At 37.4% G+C, this 18,607-nt stretch overlaps 1 protein-coding gene across 1 annotated transcript in view; it reads right to left on the bottom strand.

Annotated features, from left to right (window-relative positions):
* The window catches only part of RFX3 (regulatory factor X3), a 192,687-nt gene extending 177,631 nt beyond the window's left edge, over window positions 1–15,056 (bottom strand). The window contains exon 1 of the mRNA XM_081942899.1: window positions 14,789–15,056. The gene's annotated coding sequence lies outside the window, so the exon portion shown is untranslated. The remainder of the gene's footprint in view (window positions 1–14,788) is intronic.
* Window positions 15,057–18,607: the final 3,551 nt, after the last annotated feature.

Here is an 18,607-nt window from a genome sequence, read left to right on the forward strand (position 1 = left end):
GTCCTCAAGCTTTGCTGGTGAATCTGATTGCCTGCATCAAGGAACTATCCCTACTCCTGTTTTAGTTTTAAAACCAGATTCTTAATTTAGTGGGAAGAGGAATTCCATCAGAGTCTAGGCAAGATCTCCCAATCAAGAAAATGTTGCTCCTCTTCCTAAAACAACAATGGTGCTATCAGCTTCCTCATAGATAAAGCAAAACTAGGTGCTTGGGACCAACTACCCCAGTATAAGTAAAGAAGATGGTGAGGGGCAGTCTAGTGTAATAATTAAGGTACTGTACAAAAACTAAGAGACTGTGAATTGAAATGAACTATGAGCGATTTTGTGGAGAAAATAAGAGGCAGGTGTGCATTATATTCTTTGAGTTGTACAAAATACAGGCAGGTTGGAAACAATTTGATTGCCATCATTGCTGACTGCTAACCCAGACAACCTAACTGCCTATGTTAGCAACCCTTAAACAAGAAGACGCTGCCACTTCCTAAATATATTCCATCGCTAGTAATGGTGGTATTGAAAAAGATCAACAGGCCACACACCCCTCTTATGAAGTGAGAACACCTTAGCAAGTATACCCTCCAGGTTTATCTTGGATATTCGTTTGCTGCTGTAACCATTGCAAGACATAGGTTAACAGGGGAAGAAACTCTAAATCAGCTGTTTACAATCTCTGTGCTGCAGCATATTGCTGTGCTGTGAAATGGCCATAGATGTGCCGCATCAATCAGAAACCCCTGTCAGGTCTGCAGCCATCCTTTCTTCTGGGTCTTTGGTCTGCCACACTTTCTGTTATTCTGCTGTGCATTTTCTAATGTGGGAAAATGGGAGGGGGGATTGTAAGGAGTCACATACTACGTAGCCACAACAAAATTATTTCTAGAAAGCCAAGGTCATCCTTTGTCTCTGCACCTCTGCACCTGACCGGAACTGGGTGGGTGGAACTGCCAGCATGGCAGTGGGAGACTAGACCACGTGAGGGACTTGTGGGTATGGGGGCAAAATCTTGAACTTTCAACTAAGTGGGGAAAACCGGGAAGCTTTCAGATTCGGATTTTTCCCAGATGTGCCAACATGGCTCACTTAATAAATTGGAACCTTGAGCAATACTTTGCATTGGACTCTGATTTACTTTTAGATGCTATTTGGAACCCTGACAACCACCTCTCGTGACATCACCAGCAATGGAGTACCTTCTCATGTAAGCAGTGATATCACAGAATTTCTAGTTTTACAACCTGGAAGTCCAACTTATAAAATTTGTGCCATGAGATGAAAAATGTTTAAATTCTCTGCTCTAAATCAATATTGGGAACAGTTCTGTAGGCATAGCGCAATAGTCCTTATGATTATTGACAGCAAACTAGGCAAACTATGTTGCTAGCTAATAGTAAGATTCCCAAAGCAGGCCAAGCTGCCGCTGCAATGCATAAACAGCTCTCGCTCTCTCTCGCTCTCTCTCTCTCTCTCTCTCTCTCTCTCTCTCTCTGTGAATAACATTAAGTGGTAAGGCATATTAGGGTACTGGTGATGGGTTTAAATGACCTTCTTGATGCTGCTTGTCCCTAAAGTACAAAATCCCCTTGATCAGTATCTTCATCAAGCAATGTAAAGAGGAAGCCCTGCAACTTCTGCAAGCAGGAGGACAAAAATGTACATCTTCTCAGGATATTTGGTCTGGTATATGTAGAGTGGGCACCTCTTTCTTCAAGTGTCTTTCCAGCCCCTGGGAATGGAGATCTCAAGTTAGATTGTTACTGTAGTCCAATAAACCTTCTTCATTTTTACTTATTTAATTATCTAAAGGCATTTTCCATCAAAGCTCCCATACTAGGATCACACACAACCCTTGAAAAACTTGTTACCCCCACATGCAGACAAGTAAAATCTACATTTTTCCTCCTAGTGGAACTTTGGACCCAGATGATCTGACAAAAGCCATTTTTTAAAGTGATTTTCTTTTTCTTAGGCATTTTGATTAGTGGTTTTCTGATTATTTTTATGTTCTGGGTTGTTGTTTGCTGACTCCTTCAGGGGCACATTATAAGCAATACTCTCAATCCTCCATCACTTAAAAATGTATTGATTTGCCATCACATTCTGCTTTTATGTGTGTGTGCATTTGTTATCTTTTCCAGCCCATTCTCCTCATACATCAGAACCAGAAGAGAACTCAGTTCTGCTGTGAACCCCCTCCCCTTTTTATTTTATTTTTTTAATTAAGGAACTGATCCACATAGAGAAACACTGAACATTGGATCATATACCTTGGAATATGCTTTATTCCCTTCACATGGACAAGGATACAAATATTTTATGTGCTATATAGACAACGTGGACCAACCTTTCCTAACAGAGCCACATTTCATTGGGGGAGACATCTGTAGATGAGGCCAGGTCCCCACAGACACATAACTGTATTATTAACTGTCTTGAAAGAAGGATTCTTAGAAGATAGAAGTGACGTAGGAGCCTGCTCAGCCAGACTGTTTTTCCCAAAAAGATTCTGAAGAAGAAAGTATAAGAAAGCTAGCAAAACCATTCCTGAAACTTGCTTGGCTGGAATCTTGCTTCCCATTTCTGAGCTGTTTTGTGGGGGAAATCCTAGTATTTTTAAACTGTATGCATTGGTATAATCGTTATTCTAAATGACTGGTTAGAAATTCCTGTAATAATAGTGGAAAATAAATATGTACAGTGATAGGGGGCAGGATTTTCTGCCCTCCTTCCAGTTGATTAAATTAAGCATTAAGATTATTGTAGGATCCACATCATAGTTTATTTTGTTCTGCTTCAAAAAAAGCAAGAAACTATACCATTAATTTTTCATAACTGCACTATAAAAATTCAGTGGCGTGAATTAAGCAGGATTCAAAGCTAAATTCAGCCCACAGGCTGCTCTGTTCTAGATTCTGGAGGAATTTTTCATTACCATAGCAAGTTCTGAATCTCTTTTTTTAAACCTACCATTTATAGGTACTTTAGGCTGGTCTTATAAGCAAACTAATGACTATTATAACTAGAATGGAAATCCAGCATTTCTTTTTTTTCCTGTCAAATAGGCAGATTATCACTTGGTTGGGCTGCTGAGAAATTAAAAACCTGCCATTCTCTTCTGTTTGTCGTCCAAACTGAATTACTCATATGAGAAAAGTATGGAGGCCTGGTGACACATTGGTTAGAATGCAGTATTGCAGGCTAAGTCTGCCCACAATCTGGCGTGCGATCCTGATGGGCTCAAGGTTGACTCAGCCTTCTCTTCTTCCGAGGTCGGTCAAATGAGCACCCAGATTGTGGGGGGCAATAGGCTGACATTTCTAAGCCACTCAGAGAGTGCTGTAAAGCACTGTGGAGCTGTATATAAATGTAAATGCTATTGCTATTGCTATGGTATTTTCTTGGCTGCTCACTTGGTGATTGCATATGGAATAAGTGCACAATGGATTTCAGTTATATCATAATGGCATTTCCATCTTACATTTTGATTTATGCCCTGGCTTATAATCATGATTAAGGGAAGGTAACGAAAGTTTAATTTTGATTAATGAGTGGTAGTATATTAGAATTGGTTCTTACATGAACCTTCATTCCTGTTACAATACAATAACCGTGCTTTTGATTTTGCCTATGAATGACAATGTACAATGAAATAATTCCCCATGCAAGAGCTGGCATGACTGAAGTATACGATCTGACTACTTTGCTATAATTTCAAGCACATTTATAATATTGAAGAATTACTGAGACATATTTCTAGGCACAGATTTAAAATCAAGATAATCACCTACTTGATCAATTTTGAAAAAGGAAAAAAGCAACATTTGCATCAGATCAGCTCTTTCATGGGGAATTATACAGTGCATAGTCACATATAAATTCACAGGCAACACCAAAAGCACTATTATTACAATGCAGTAGAGATGAAGAAGGTTCATGTAAGGACCAATTCAAAAATGCCACCAATCAAAATTAAAGCATAAATTAAAGTAATAAAACAGTTATAACTAGTATGAATGCTACAACTATTTATGTTGTTCGTATTTGTTGTCATGGATTGCACCAGTGAGGCTAAAACCAATTTTGTTGTATTTATTTTGTACAATGGCAATAAAGGCTATACTATGCCATACTATTGAGAACCTTACACAATTTTTACTGGTAGACCTTGCTTAATAACCATCAGCTTGGCAACTTTTCAAAGTTACTATGGATCTTTAAAAAGATACCTATGGCCAGTCCTCAAAGCTATGGCTACGGCTCACATTTACGACTGATTACAATATCCTAAAGTCAAGTAACCACAATTTGCAAGTGTACAATTTTCCAACAAAAAATGGCAAAGAAAGAAAAACCCACAACCTTTGGATGTGCTAGATTTACTTAATGATCACATTGCTCACTTAACAACCATGTGATTTGCTTAGCAACCAGTGACTTAAAATGATCATGAAATCAAGTCTGGTCACATGGCATCTCAACTTATGACCACAACGATCTCTGACTGAAATTCTGCACTACATTGTGAATATAAGTCGTGGACTATCTGTACTTAGAAGTATATCCCATTTAAATGAGACAAATTGTATAAATTCGTATAGAAGTGAACTGAAATTCTCCCATAAAAAATATTTAAAACCGTTCAACATCTTCCTGAAGAAATACATTTTTATATAAGAAGTATATACAGAAAGGTCCAAAAGTTATTTGTTTTCTGAGTTATATAAACTATAGGACAAAGAAATCATGTACTGTATTACAAACTAGAGTTAGTTATTATATTATCACATTCATGTTAGCCTGTCGTCTCTAGGCAAAGTCTGCAGTATCAATGACAACTTAAAAACAGGCTACAATTTTCCAGCTGCTTGTTATACTGGTATATGGAGCCAATACAATTTACTCCTTTAATTTTTCTTCAGCTCATCTAAAGCTACTATAGTGTAAATTACAAGATTTTTTAAAAAATAAATTGAAACTGCTGATTCTAAAAATAAGTCCCTGCAGATTCACAACTGTGTCAAGTTGGCTATCAATTATGCAGAAGTATATCTAATATAATGGGACTTTAATCACTGAAAGAGCAGTAGCGACAAAATAACCAACGTTAACTACTATCTTAGAAACTTTTTTTAAAATAATGTTCTTATTCCATACTAATTCTGTAAAATCTAGAACATTAAAATAGTTTTTAACATTAATCCAATCCAAGAGCAACATGTCTTTAAAATAATTATTTTATATAAAAATAAATGCTAACGTGAGATGCAACTGTTACTTTATAAGCAGATTATTTGAATTACTTTTATTTATACAAATTGAAACTCTGTTAAATAACGTCTCCCCTATCCCCACTCCAAAAAAAGCAATCCTTTTCATTTAAAAAAAATCCCCCTAAAAGAATTAGGAAGAGATATATAAAAATGTACCAAGAGGTTTTAGATTAATAAAATATTCAATTTGGAGTAAAATGTTCTGAGGACAGAAGAACATAAAGAAAAGAAAAACATAAACTTATGTTTTGCTGCTGAAAAATATAGAAGAAGCCATATGCTTTGGATGGCCCTTTTGTGATCCACTGGAAATCCCAACACAAGAAATAAAAGTAACACCTGTTTAAAGCAGCCATCTGTCCTCACAGGCTGAAGAAAACGAGTCTTTCCACATAATCCTGATTTTCATACTACAGAGCTAAACTGCACCTGGAAACACTTGTACAAATACTGTTCACAACTCTGTTGCTTAAATGCTATAAATAAAGCCATCTATCAATGACTGTATATGCTGGAAAAATATGCATCTTAAATGCAAACATGCAGTTTTCAGTTAGTTTCTCCCATTATGTTTAAACAAGACTAATTGTTCTATTGATAATTGAAACATGCATTTGGGGTTCTTAATATAAGCTTCAATTCCTTTGACATGGAACTTGAATTTTAAAAATGCACGCTGACATTTAAATGAAAGTTTGCTTTAGTTCACTGTAGTATCAACATTCACTCACAATCTGTCAACTTAAATGCTGAACAATTTCTTCTAAATTATCATTTTTAAGGCCTTTTGAGGGAAGTGTGCTGTTTTGTTTCATACCAATATAGATTGCTGTAAAAGCTCCTCTCCAATCCTAAATGTATGTTTAAATATACTGCTGCAACAGTTTTATTAACTGGGGATAGAAAATAGAAATTGGAATATGTGATTTTTATTAATGATAATCATCTTTACATTTTTACAAAGACACCCTGATTCTTCGTTTGCTGTAATCCGCACATTAATATTGCTGTTTCTGGTCTTTCAAACACACAGATAATTCAATGTTGTATTTTTATAATTCTTTTATAATTCTATAGAATTTTATAATTCTACCAAGGGTGGTACTTTTGCATTGACTACATGTAGAGTTTTCTGCAGATTCTAATTACTGGCCCTCTTAATGTGTAGCTAGAAAAAACAATTAAATTAATCAGGGCACATCATATATTTTGGGCAGGGAGGTCTTTATTTATTTATTGTGGCTTGCTTTTTTCACTAAACTTCACTAAACTGCTGTGACAATCAGATTTAAAATTTTGTAAACTGGCACTGGATATGTGCAATCGACTTGTAAAGTAAAGTTTAATAGCTTTTAGCAGGCTCAGCTTGCAATTTAAGCACAAGATGCAAAGTTAAAATTTATGAAAAGACACGAATTCAGATTATTTAAAAGATGAACAACATCATAAATTTCAAATACATTTCCTTTTGATGGACCTCTGGATATATGCAAAATTTGGATATATGCAAAATGAACTGGAAACAATCCATTTTGAACCTGAAGCATCCAACTCAGCTGTTTCAATTAACAAACTGGATGTAAATACTGTAAAAAGGGCTTGAAAGAGTTCTTTTTAAACTCAAAACACAATTGAAATTGGGCGTTTTGCCCTAAAAGTGGGATGCTTTCAATTCAAAATTGGTCAGTTTAAAATGTTTTGCAAAACATATGTTTATTTCTCTCATTATTAAAGAAATTAGATTGACTACAAAACTAGGGAAAAGGTAAAAATCATTGTCATCAAGATTCTTCAGGGGCAGCAAGGTATATAGTTTTGTTTTTTAATTTAACAATGAAAACATTAGAACTGAACTTAATGAGAGGTCAGTTATCTTTTCATTCAAGACCAAAATGTTTAGAATTTACATTTCTGATGAGGTTTTTTTTTTTTTCATTTTACATTCAAGTGAAGATACACAAAGTTGAACTCTGACAGATTATAATAATATTTTCCCCATGTGATTGAACAAAGGGATTAAAATTTTGGAATTTGTAACCATAGAAAAATTACTCTTAAATAGTCATAGAATTATAATCTGAAGTTTAATATAAACTATTGAGACATTGATGTTTTGAAATTTAAAGCCTATGAAGTGTTTTAAGGATACAAAAATAAGAAATCTCCTTCCATGTTCATGTAGGAATATATTTACATTCAACTGAAATGTAGCATACAGTTCTGTGTCCATCAATCTTCCCTAACCTAGTAACCTTTAGATGTGCTGCAGTACAAGTTTCACAATATTTATTTATTTAATGTATTTATTTAAACAATTTATATAGCCACCCAATTTATATAGCCACTCATAAAAGTTACTCTATTCTAGGCACTACATAAAAATAAAAACATTACATAAAATATGCCCAGGTTTAAAACATTTAATTTTCAATCCACACAGACAAAAACAAATTAACCCATCAAATAGAGATCATATAGTTCAGAAATTTTAGCTTCAATATATTTAGAAGTGACAGGTTATATAAAATAGTTCTAGACAAAATAGAGGTGTGCATTTAAATAAATGCTGGAGAAAAAGAAAATCCTAACAGTGGCCAAATAAAATAGAGCATGTAAACAAAGCAAGTTTAGCAGCATTTCTAAAAATGCCTGTAATACATCACTGACATTAGGCTATACTGGTACAATATATATTTCCCATCTTATTTAAATACTGTAATGTAATAGATTTTTAGGATTAGATTCTTTAAATTTAAAGAATTTATTTCTAATTTTTATTACAAGAATAATTCATTTAAATTTTATTTATTCTTTTTTGTACAAAAATCTATTTAAATCTAATCAAAACAGTATCAATACCTACAATCTATAGTTTTGAGGAGCACTGAGACTCACAAGCTTGGAGTACTGGGCTGCCAATCGGCAGGCTTACATTCAAGACCCATCACTGCCATGGGGTAGGGTAGGGTGGGATGAGCTCCCATCACATGTTCCAGCTCTTGCCGACCAGCCATTTGAAAGTAGGCTATCACAAGTAAATTAATGGGTACCACTTCAGTGGGCAAAGTCCTTCCATAAAAAAGCCCCATAGTTTTAATAAGGTGAACCAGATGAATTTAAGAAATATCTTCATCACACTTTTTGTAGTTGCATACTCTAATTCACATACATTTTGTGTAAGAACAGTTAGGTGCAATTGAGTCACAGCCAACTCCTGACAATTGTATTGACAAATGATTGACTGATTGATACTTGGTAATATACAAAGTATAGAAACAAGAACGTTTAAAAAGATACCAAAGCAATTTAAGAAAAAAGAAGATATCTCAGAAGAAATTTCATAACATACTCAAATTTAATTTAATATAGTCTTTGTCACCAAAGTTCATTATGTCTACAAATCAATTTCTGCTGTGTACCTCCTTAAAATCAATCCACAATTTATTAAAACGGAATACAGTATTGTAGTACAATACAGAGCATGATACGGATTCCCTTCTATAAAGACAAAACACTACATACTAACATACCATGCCATTCAAAACATTCTTCACCCCTTAAAAACATTCAAATATCCACCACGGGTGGTCCTCATTTAACTACCACAATAGTGACCAGCAACTCAGTCAGTTAGCAAAGTGGTCACTAAGTAAAACCACAACTGTGTTTATGATCTTACTTCATCTTTTTTTTTTTTTTTGCTTTATAGACTTGAGAAGGTTGTAAATGTAAGGACTAGTCATAAAGTTACCTTTTCATCAATTTTATAATTGATGGTCACTGAGCGGCCACTAAACAAGGCAGATGCTAAACACTACCTGTATAGAGTTTAGTATAAACACTATAGCCATTATACCCCAGACTGTGCTGCTAAAGACTGTTGTTCTATAACTATACAGATGTTTTTGTTTACAGTCATGGTTATTGTCCTTTTCTTAACAAGAGAATTCTAAGAATTGAAAACACATAAGGAACTCTATATTAATGCCATCAAGTTTTTCCCTTATATAAGTGCACAATAGTATCTTTAGCTTGCTAGAAGTTTGGGAGACGGGTAAAACATCACTGCATAAAGTTCAACAAAAATGACAATGGGAAGGTGGGACTTCGATTTGTACCAGGAAAAAAGTTCAGTAATGAAAGAAGACACCTAGCAACTGGATTTTTTTTCTTCCTTTGTGATATTTAAGGAATGGGTGAACTGTCTTTTGAAAATGATCCAAGCATAATTTAAAATATCCTTTTATCAACAATAATGCAATCTGAAAAGTTATGCCTTGCTAGAGTTCTTAAATAATAACATTAGCTCATGCAAAGTAGTCTAAAGTAAATGAGGAGTCCTTTTACACACACACACACACACACACACACACACACACACACACACTCCCTTATCCTGCATTCTTCTTACAGCTTCTGTTTTCATTCTTTATTTTCCACAATTTCCACAGCCAATTGCAGGTATGCAATTCAGAGAATTCTTACAGCAGATGCAAGTGAAAGCAGCATGAGTTTCCCAGGAGTATTTTCCATTTCTATGAGCAATGCCCTCCTTGGAAACATGCTGTCAGTTCATAATTTACATCCAAATCATATATATTGGGTGTTAGCTAAAAGAAAGTTGAATCCCTCCCCTCCCATTAATTAAGCTTTGAATGGGAAAGTTACCTTACATTTGTCAAATGGGAACCCATATTAACCAAAATGAGAGGAGTAACAGGATGTGGAACCATTAAGCTGCAACATAAACAAGTGACCGTAATGGAGGCAGGAGAATGGGAGAAACCACCACCATTGCTTTTGCCATTGACAGCAAGCATTGTAGAATAATATGTAGAATCAGTGGAGAACATCTTTTATACATAGGGTCTACTGTATATATTCTTCTGGAGTCCTCCATTTAGTGAAGCAAAAACAAAAGCAGCTGTTTTTTCCTCTACAATTGAACTGCAACAACTCACACTCTACACTAGAGACAAGCAGGGAGTGTTCAATGTTCTCTCCTCCTCCTCTCTTGAATGGGAATATTGTAAGATTTCATGATTTGACAAGAATGGGAAACCTAAGCTTGCTTGCTTATTTATTTAAGAGATTTATTTAAGATCACTTCCCATCTGATGAGCCACAACTCTCACAACCACAGCAATTAAGAATATTAGAAAACAATAAAAACAACACACACACACCCAAAAACCCAGAGTCCCAAACCAACAATGCCCAGTATATTAAAAGAAAACCAAAGTCATAGGTCAAGCCTCACCTCATCGTAATGCTGGGGGTGGGATGGGGCAGCCAGTGTTATCTCAATAAAGCAATTACAATCTTTGGGTTGGAAAGTGTAATTGAGGCTGTCCCAATTCCCATCAGAACACATTAAGTGAAGAGGAGGGAATCACATCTCCGAATCATTTATTGTACTATGAAATGGCTCTTATTATTAGAAAACAAAACCCTTCCTAACTTTCAGTATAGCCTCAATCTATTATTATTCCATGTCCTTTCTAGAATAAGAGCAGGCCTCTTCTATGAGTTGTATTTTCACATGTTGGAAGTGTGCTATTCTACTGCTAAACCTTTTGGAAGACATTTCTATTCTTCTGGCTGACAAATATAACAGTTACTTTAGTTCAAATCCAGGGGAAAAGAGGGTGCAGAGTTTGGAAAAAATGCAAAAGAACACTGCAAGATTGAACAAAAGAGCAAAATTTAGGGGCTCAAATCCTTCATTATGCTCCAGAATAAGAGACCACACCATTAAACTCAGTGTAACTTATTTTAGAATCAGCATTCAGAGCTTTATACTTGCTGAGCCCAATACATTAACCTTTTGAACTTTCCAAAGTTTCTTTTTCCATCCTTCTTTTCTCCATCCTACTTCTGTTACATTTTATCCCCTTTCTGTACTTTTCCCCTTTTTTCTTTTTCCAGCATTGCTTCCATTTACCTCATTTCCATTCTCTTTTCTTTCTCCCTTTTTTCCTGTTTCTGCTGGAACACGTTTGAATGATACGTACATTACTTTTTTAATTATTTCACACATAATTGCTTTTAATTAGCAAGGATACTTTCAATTAACTTAAATTTTTAGTACTCCTTTTGGAATGTAAGGTCTGATCAATGAACATATACACATGAATGTGCACACAGACAAGTGTGCTACATGTATATAGTTGATGGGGTGAAAAAAAAAATTCCAGGATTAGTCTCAAGAAAAGTTACCAAAGTGATAGGTGATTAGGTATGGAAGCTAGACATTTGGGGAGCTCTTATAATACATAATTAAACATTATGTTTAATGTTTCTTTGGGATTGAACTTTTTCTATTGTTTTTGAGTTTTATCTTAAGCTCAAGATCCATTTGGAGATGTATGGTAACTCTCATATAGAGTTTTTTCCATATTTTTCCAGAAGATCATGTGGCTCACATAGATAGCATACCTACATTTTGATGCTCTGCATTAAGGATATGTATCCGATTCCATTAAGCCCTTAGCCATCAGTTATAATCATTTTAAAAATATATATGTCACTTATAAGAAAAGAGTAAGAAATCTCCAAATAAGTAAGACCTAGTTACCAACTCAAGAGCATGGACTAAGGGCATGGCAGCAAACTGGAATTAAGGAGAAACTTCTTAACAGTGAAGCTTGCCTTCAGAAGTTGTGGGTGCTTCATCACTGTGGGGTTTTAAGAAAGACCAGACATCGTCTGAAATAGTACAGGGTCTCCTGCTTGAGCAGAGAGCTGGGCTAGAAAACTCCAAGGTCTCTTCCAGCTCTATTCTGATGGATGGGTTGATTGACTGATTGACCTGCAATAAAATGAGCCACTGTATCCACTTGATCTTCATCATAGCAACCAAAAGCAACTGAGTAAACTATTCAAATCTTTTTCATCTTCTCCAGTTGTGATGGATGCTAGTGGAAATGATGCTGTCTGCCACAAACGTAAGTTGTTTGGTAGAGTGCTAAATAAAGCTACCAGTTGGGTGTTGAAATATGATAAACAAAGACTGAGATCTGTATATAAAATATATAGTATGAAAAAGGGTCCAGTTATGTAACATGAAAATATTAGATTAATTAGCATTTGTGATTTTTAATTTGACATCCTTCTCTGGTTCAGTGAGATATGTCAACAAAGGAAATATACTTTTCTTATATTATTTAATAAGTCAAATAAGAAAAGATATGGAATTCCTGTTTCAATAAACTTAAAAATTTACCTTCTGAACTACCCAAAGAACCTTTTCTCAATATTTTAGATGAGTATCGGAGATTAATCTCTTTTATTATCCAGGGAAATAGCTCATTGTAAAGCTTAAAAAGTAATGCTATGGAACCTGTCATTTTAAGATATGAAAGAATAAACCATAACAAGCTGATTAGTTGATCGTTGTTGTTGAGCAGAAAAAGCTTCACTATTTGCATTGTAAGTCTGCACCATATCGCAATGGTCATACTTTATTATTACACTAAACGACATATTCTGGCTTTGAGTCTATGGCGCATTGTAATCTTAGCTATTAGAAACTACACAGCTAGAAAAATGCTATTTTTTCTAAGTTTATAAATTACAAATTTTAGTTTAAAGTAAGACAACAGGTGGATGCAGTCAGCAAAAGGAAGCGGAAAATTGCCACTACTGTAATAAGAATATAAATAGAAGCAACAATTAATTTGTACTTTGTATATAAAATAATTTGCAATATACATATTAATACCTAATGAAATAATAATCTATCCATTTCTGTTTTTACAGTAGTTTTCAGAATGTTATAATATACCTTTCATATATGTGTGTTTGTGTGTAAATGCACATAGGTACACATATACACCATAAGTTCATGAACTAAAATGACACAATACATGTCTTATTCAGAAAACAGCTCAAAATCTTAATAATCCTCTAACCTGCTTTGCAACTGACAGTCTAAGAAATAATATACCCTGATAGACTCTTCAGGGGTTGCTTTATCAGATAAATCAATATATTTTTGTTGGCATTGTTACAAGTAACATTCTATTCAATACAGATTTTACAACTGTGAAAAAATACAATTAAAACAGTCTCTTTTGTAAGTAGTAGTCAAATTAATAGAACGTAATTAGAAAATATAGAATCTCTTCCAAATCACAATAATTTTAAAAAGTGAGCTGCAAGACATTTTGGTTGCATTCTAAATAAAATATGAACTCTGATGACCAGCATTAGTAATTGAGAAATGTTTCAATACCATGTTAAAAAACTGGAGCAGAGGGGGTCAGGTGCAAAGTAACTGAATGTCAACAGCTTGTCCCACTGAGGTGTATAAGAAATATTACCTTTTGTCCAGGAAGAGCAAACAATTACCATATGCTCCTGGTACAAACCTACAAGTCATAATTAGCAACTACAGTGATGATTAAGCATTCACATATTCCAATTCACAAGATTTGTAATTCTTTATGATGACTTAATTTCCATTTCAGCATTTAAGAAAAATAAAGACACAAGAGTAATTAATATATGTAAAAGCTACAATAATTAAGAAGGTATCTGGATAAATTTTTCCTACCACTTTCTTGTATCTTTTCATTTCATATACAAAACATCCTAAATAAACATAATTTTCAGACAAGAAAGGTTACTTCCAGCTTTTACCCCAAGATTAATCCAGGGAGAATCATAACAAATTGAAATTATACACATGCATTAAATTTGAATTAAATCACACCTCATGAATTTCTCAAACATTTCTCTTACATCTTTCAAATCAACACTGTGTGGTATTGCAGTGTTTAATGAACAAGAGAAAGATCTGCATCACAAAGATAATTGCCTATGAATGATCAAGCTAATGTCAATATGTAGGAAACAACCTGCTCACAATAAAGTACTGGAAAGGTTAAAAAGCAAGTAGGGTGAGGATGATCAGAAGCAAAAAAGAAGAAGAAAAGTTCACAAGCACGGTAAGTCTATCCAATCCCCAGTTGGGAGTCCAAGGCCCACACACAAGTTCCAAACCCCTAAATCTTATATATCAAAATCCCAATTCCAAGTTAAAGCATGGGACTACCCAGAGCATGGACAGCCACCTTATTTCCCCTTCGTCCATTAACTCCCTAAAAATAAGAATATGAGGCACATTAAAAGGAACAAAAAATACCCCCCCACTCCTCTCCAGTCACCTTATGGGGATCATTAGGGAGCTCTCCCCCCACTTCGCAGCCAATTTCCTTTCCATTCTTAACCCCCCTCCCAGTGCAAATCATACCCACTTTCCCATTTCAACTCCACCAATTCACTACAGCCACTATCAGAGAAGAAAGGAGGGGGATGAGAGGGGATATATAAAGAAAGCACAAAACAGGCCGGGGGAGGAATCACACACACATACAGTCTCACACATAAGACATATTACAGTTTTCCCCGCTTTGCACACATTCAGTGATTCAGCTCAATGGAGCAACTCCAGGCCGGTTTCTCGATGGGGAAAAAAAGGGAGGGGGGGTGTTGCACATTACAATCATATTCACCTGGGCTGTGGAGGGCTGTGGTAGTGGTGATGGTGTTGCTCTTGCTGCTGGAGGTTGTTGTTGTGGGTGATGATGAGGATGGGGGTGAGGCTGGGGGTGAGGAGGAGCAGCAGCAGCAGCAGGAGGAGGTGGTGATGGTGGTGAAGGAGGAAAGGAGCCGTTGTTGTTGATGGGTAACAGTCGCCAGGACTACGGTGACTATGGCGCTTGATTCACAAGGCAACGGTTGCTATAACTCACAAAAGGGAGAGAGCGAACGAGAGAGCGAGAGGAGGAGAGGAGGCGGTGGCCCAGCCTCACAGGCCCGGAAGAGGCGGGGCTTCCAGTATGAATGATAAGTCCTCTTCCCCCCTCCCTCCTGTCGGGCTGAAGAAGAGAATTGGGGGGTGAATCTTACACGGCGGGTGGGGGGGGGGGGCGAGAAAGAGAGAAGAGGGGGAGAAATTAATGTGGGTTTTCTTCAGTACATCTGCGTGTGGAGGAGGAGGAGGAAGAGCGCGTGTGTTCCCGAGGAACAGTTGGACTGCACGCGGCTTCCAGAGCAACACGCTCGCTCGGCACAGCCGCCTCAGCGCGCGCTGCAATCAACTCCCTTTCAACGGGAGGACATCCAAGGGGCGGGGACTACGATTCCCTGCTCCGGCGTGGTGGTGGTGTTGCCGGGGGAGGGGGAGAGGGAAGCCTGGCAAGGATCCTTTTATTATGGCGGGGGGCAGGAAGAACTGAAGCCGCGCTGATAATCTAATATCCCGCCTGCGGAGAGCGGCTGAGCTGAAAGGTGTAGCTTTGCGGTTAATTTTAGGAGAAGGTCTTTTCTTTGCCCGCTTTGGCACTTCGTAGCCGCTCGGAAGGAGGCGCGTGGGGAGAGTGTTCTCGCCTCGGGGCCTGGTTTCTCCCTGTTCTCTCTCTTTCCCCCCCCCTCCCTCCCTCCCTCCCTCCCTCCTCCCCGCCCTTTTAGGGGCGTTAAAATGGCTCGGGTTGACTAGTGTCGCCGCCGCCGCCGCCATCTTACGCGGGGAAAGTGCGGCAACCAGGAGGCTGGAGGTCTCCTGTGTGGTTCTCAAATGCGGGGGATGGGCAGAAGCCAAACCGCCCTTTTCCTGGCTGGGGGGGTGGGGGCTTGAGGGAGGAGGCGGGGCCTCCGCGCTCCCGGCGGGGAGGAGGGGTTACCACTCGGCCCGCCCCTCCTTCCCTCAGCACCTTCTCCTTCCCTCAGGGTGGCTGCAGGGCAAAAATGCCCCCGTGAGATACGCGGCGACAAGGCCGCCCGAGCTACCGCCGGTACTAACGAGGCAAAGGCACCAGGATAAAGCGGGGGATCCCTATTTCTCGGCGACGCTGGTAGCCCAGCTTTGGTTTGCTGGGCCCCCACGATGGGAGGCAGGAGCTCTTTCTTTTTGCTGTCTTTTTTTTCTTGATACTTTTCTGTGCTGCTTTCTCCAGGGAGAGCAGCCCAGAAAGAGAACAGTGCAGGTAGACCTCGACTTACTACCACAATTGAGCCCAAAATTTCTGTTGTTAAATGAAACACTTGTTAAGTGAGTTTTGCCCCGTTTTACAACTTTCCTAGCCATAGTTGATAAGTTAGTAACTCGGTTGTTAAGTGAATCTGGCTTCCCCTCCAATTGACTTTGCTTGTCAAAAGGTTGCAAACGGGGATCAAGTGACCTTAGAACACAGCAACGGTCATAAGTATGAACCAACTGTCAAGCATCTGAATTTTGATCACATGATCATGGGGAATGCTACAATGGTGGTGAATGAAAAATGGATCATGTCACTTTTTTCAGTGTTGTAACTTTCAACAGTCACTATATGAACTGTTGTAAGTTGATGACTACCTGTAGTTTCTGGCATTAGGCATTCACCTGCCCTCTCGGCAGTTTCCATCTCTGCCCATGTTCCAAAGAGAAGGCCAAAAAAAAAGTGATCCAGGCAATATAAAAACTCGCAGAAAGGATCGCTTTTTAGATGATCTCTAGCTTCCCCTGAAATCACAGTTTTGATGTCTGTTCATTAATGTGAAATTTAAAAAAATTGCTACCTCCTATAGCTCAACTTGAATCACAAATACAAACGATGACCCTATTATCCATATTTCTGAATTTGGAGACTGGAATGTTGTGAAAGGCAAGATGATGAGAATAAATAAAATAATACAACCAATATAGTATTGACTCTATTTTTGTTTTCCCAGGAATGTTTACAGTAGTGTGAGCTATGTATGTATGCATAACAATAAGTTAGGGTTGAGCATAAACGGTGGTATAAATGGGAGATATTCAAAAAATGAAGTGCATTTTTGCATAGCTGTAGGAGGATCTTGTCTCCTTTGCCTGGCTTGGATGCTGTTATTTGGACTGGATTTGGCTCTTGTTAGCTGACTTCAGAAGACATTAAAAAGAATCCAACGAAGAACAACTCTGCATGTTGTCACACTGGTGGTGAAATGTTAGGAAGAATTGGTTTTGTATTATTTTGTAAAGAAAGGGAACTTACTAAGTGTTCAAAGACCTGTGGTGTTGCGTTAAGGATGGGAACAAGCTGTTCTTTCTAGGGCATAAGAGGTTTTCAGATCAGCCAAATAAAAATTCAGTAGAACATCACAGTGTTGCTTTTTTGTTGAGAATAGTGAGCTTTGGATGCAAACTGGATCTTTTGCTGCATTAATAGCACTTTTAAAGAGCAGATTTTAGAAATAGCTGATTTCTGATGGCACCGTTAGTCCTCAGGACAGAAGAGCTGTCTATGTTTTACATTTACTTCCAGCATTGTCTTCTTTAGCTTGAAATTTGTTCGTTTATTTTGTGACTATCATGAGCTTGACTAGATGTAAGTACACCTATTCCATGTAAAATTAATCTCATTCAAAACATAGGGTCTGGTCCAAGCCTACAATACTGTGAAATATTCTGTGTCCTAAAAATCAGGATGACTTCTTCCCTGTTCATATTTTGGAGAGAATCAATACCACAGATTCTTCAGAGAATGAGTGTTTTAAGTGTACTTCTTTACCAATTTTACAAAGCCCAACCTTACAAAACCCTGCTAGAGCATTTTTCATAATCAGCTTCTCCTTAGTACCCACCACTAAAAACTGCAAAGAAAAGAAGAAGGGTCTTAAATTGGTTCCTACCTTTGCTATAATGTCACCAGCTCTCTGATGCCATCATATGCTGCCTTTGAGATAGCCAGGGGAATGAACTGTAGTTCCTATCTTTGGGAAGTTGATTACTGCTACCCTATCAGCACAAACATGTAGAATATTTTTATGCCATGCACTGGGAAAACTAGTAGTACAATGCTCCACAAGGTTGGCAAAGTAAGTTGGGGAACAGGTGTATCAATGTTTGTAGGAGTATGAAGCAAAAATCAAAATAATCTCCCGAGAGCCTCAATTTAGGTAAGTGGAGGGATATAAATATAGTAGTAGCTTTTAGTTTTGCTGTTTTCCATTCTAGAATAAAATCCAGTATTGTTCACAATACTGTGCTCTGGCTTAGCAGTTACAAACATTGAGATTGTCAAGACCCGAGTGCCTCACGACAGGGTGAGCTCCCGTTACTTGCCCCAGCCCCTGTCCACCTAGCAATTTGAAAGCATACAAAAGCAAGTAGATAAATAGGTACCACTTCAGTGGGAAGATAACAGCATTCTATGCACCTCGTCGTATAGTTATGCTGGCCACATGACCACGGAAGTATCCTCATATAACACTGGCTCCCTCAGCTAAGAAATGGAGATGAGCACCACCCCCTAGAGTTGGACATGACTGGACCGGGATCACTTTTACCTTTACCTTTTTATTGTTCACATAGA

The sequence above is a fragment of the Natrix helvetica genome (genome assembly GCF_964273705.1).
Source record: "Natrix helvetica genome assembly, chromosome: 2".
Lineage (NCBI taxonomy): Eukaryota > Metazoa > Chordata > Lepidosauria > Squamata > Natricidae > Natrix > Natrix helvetica.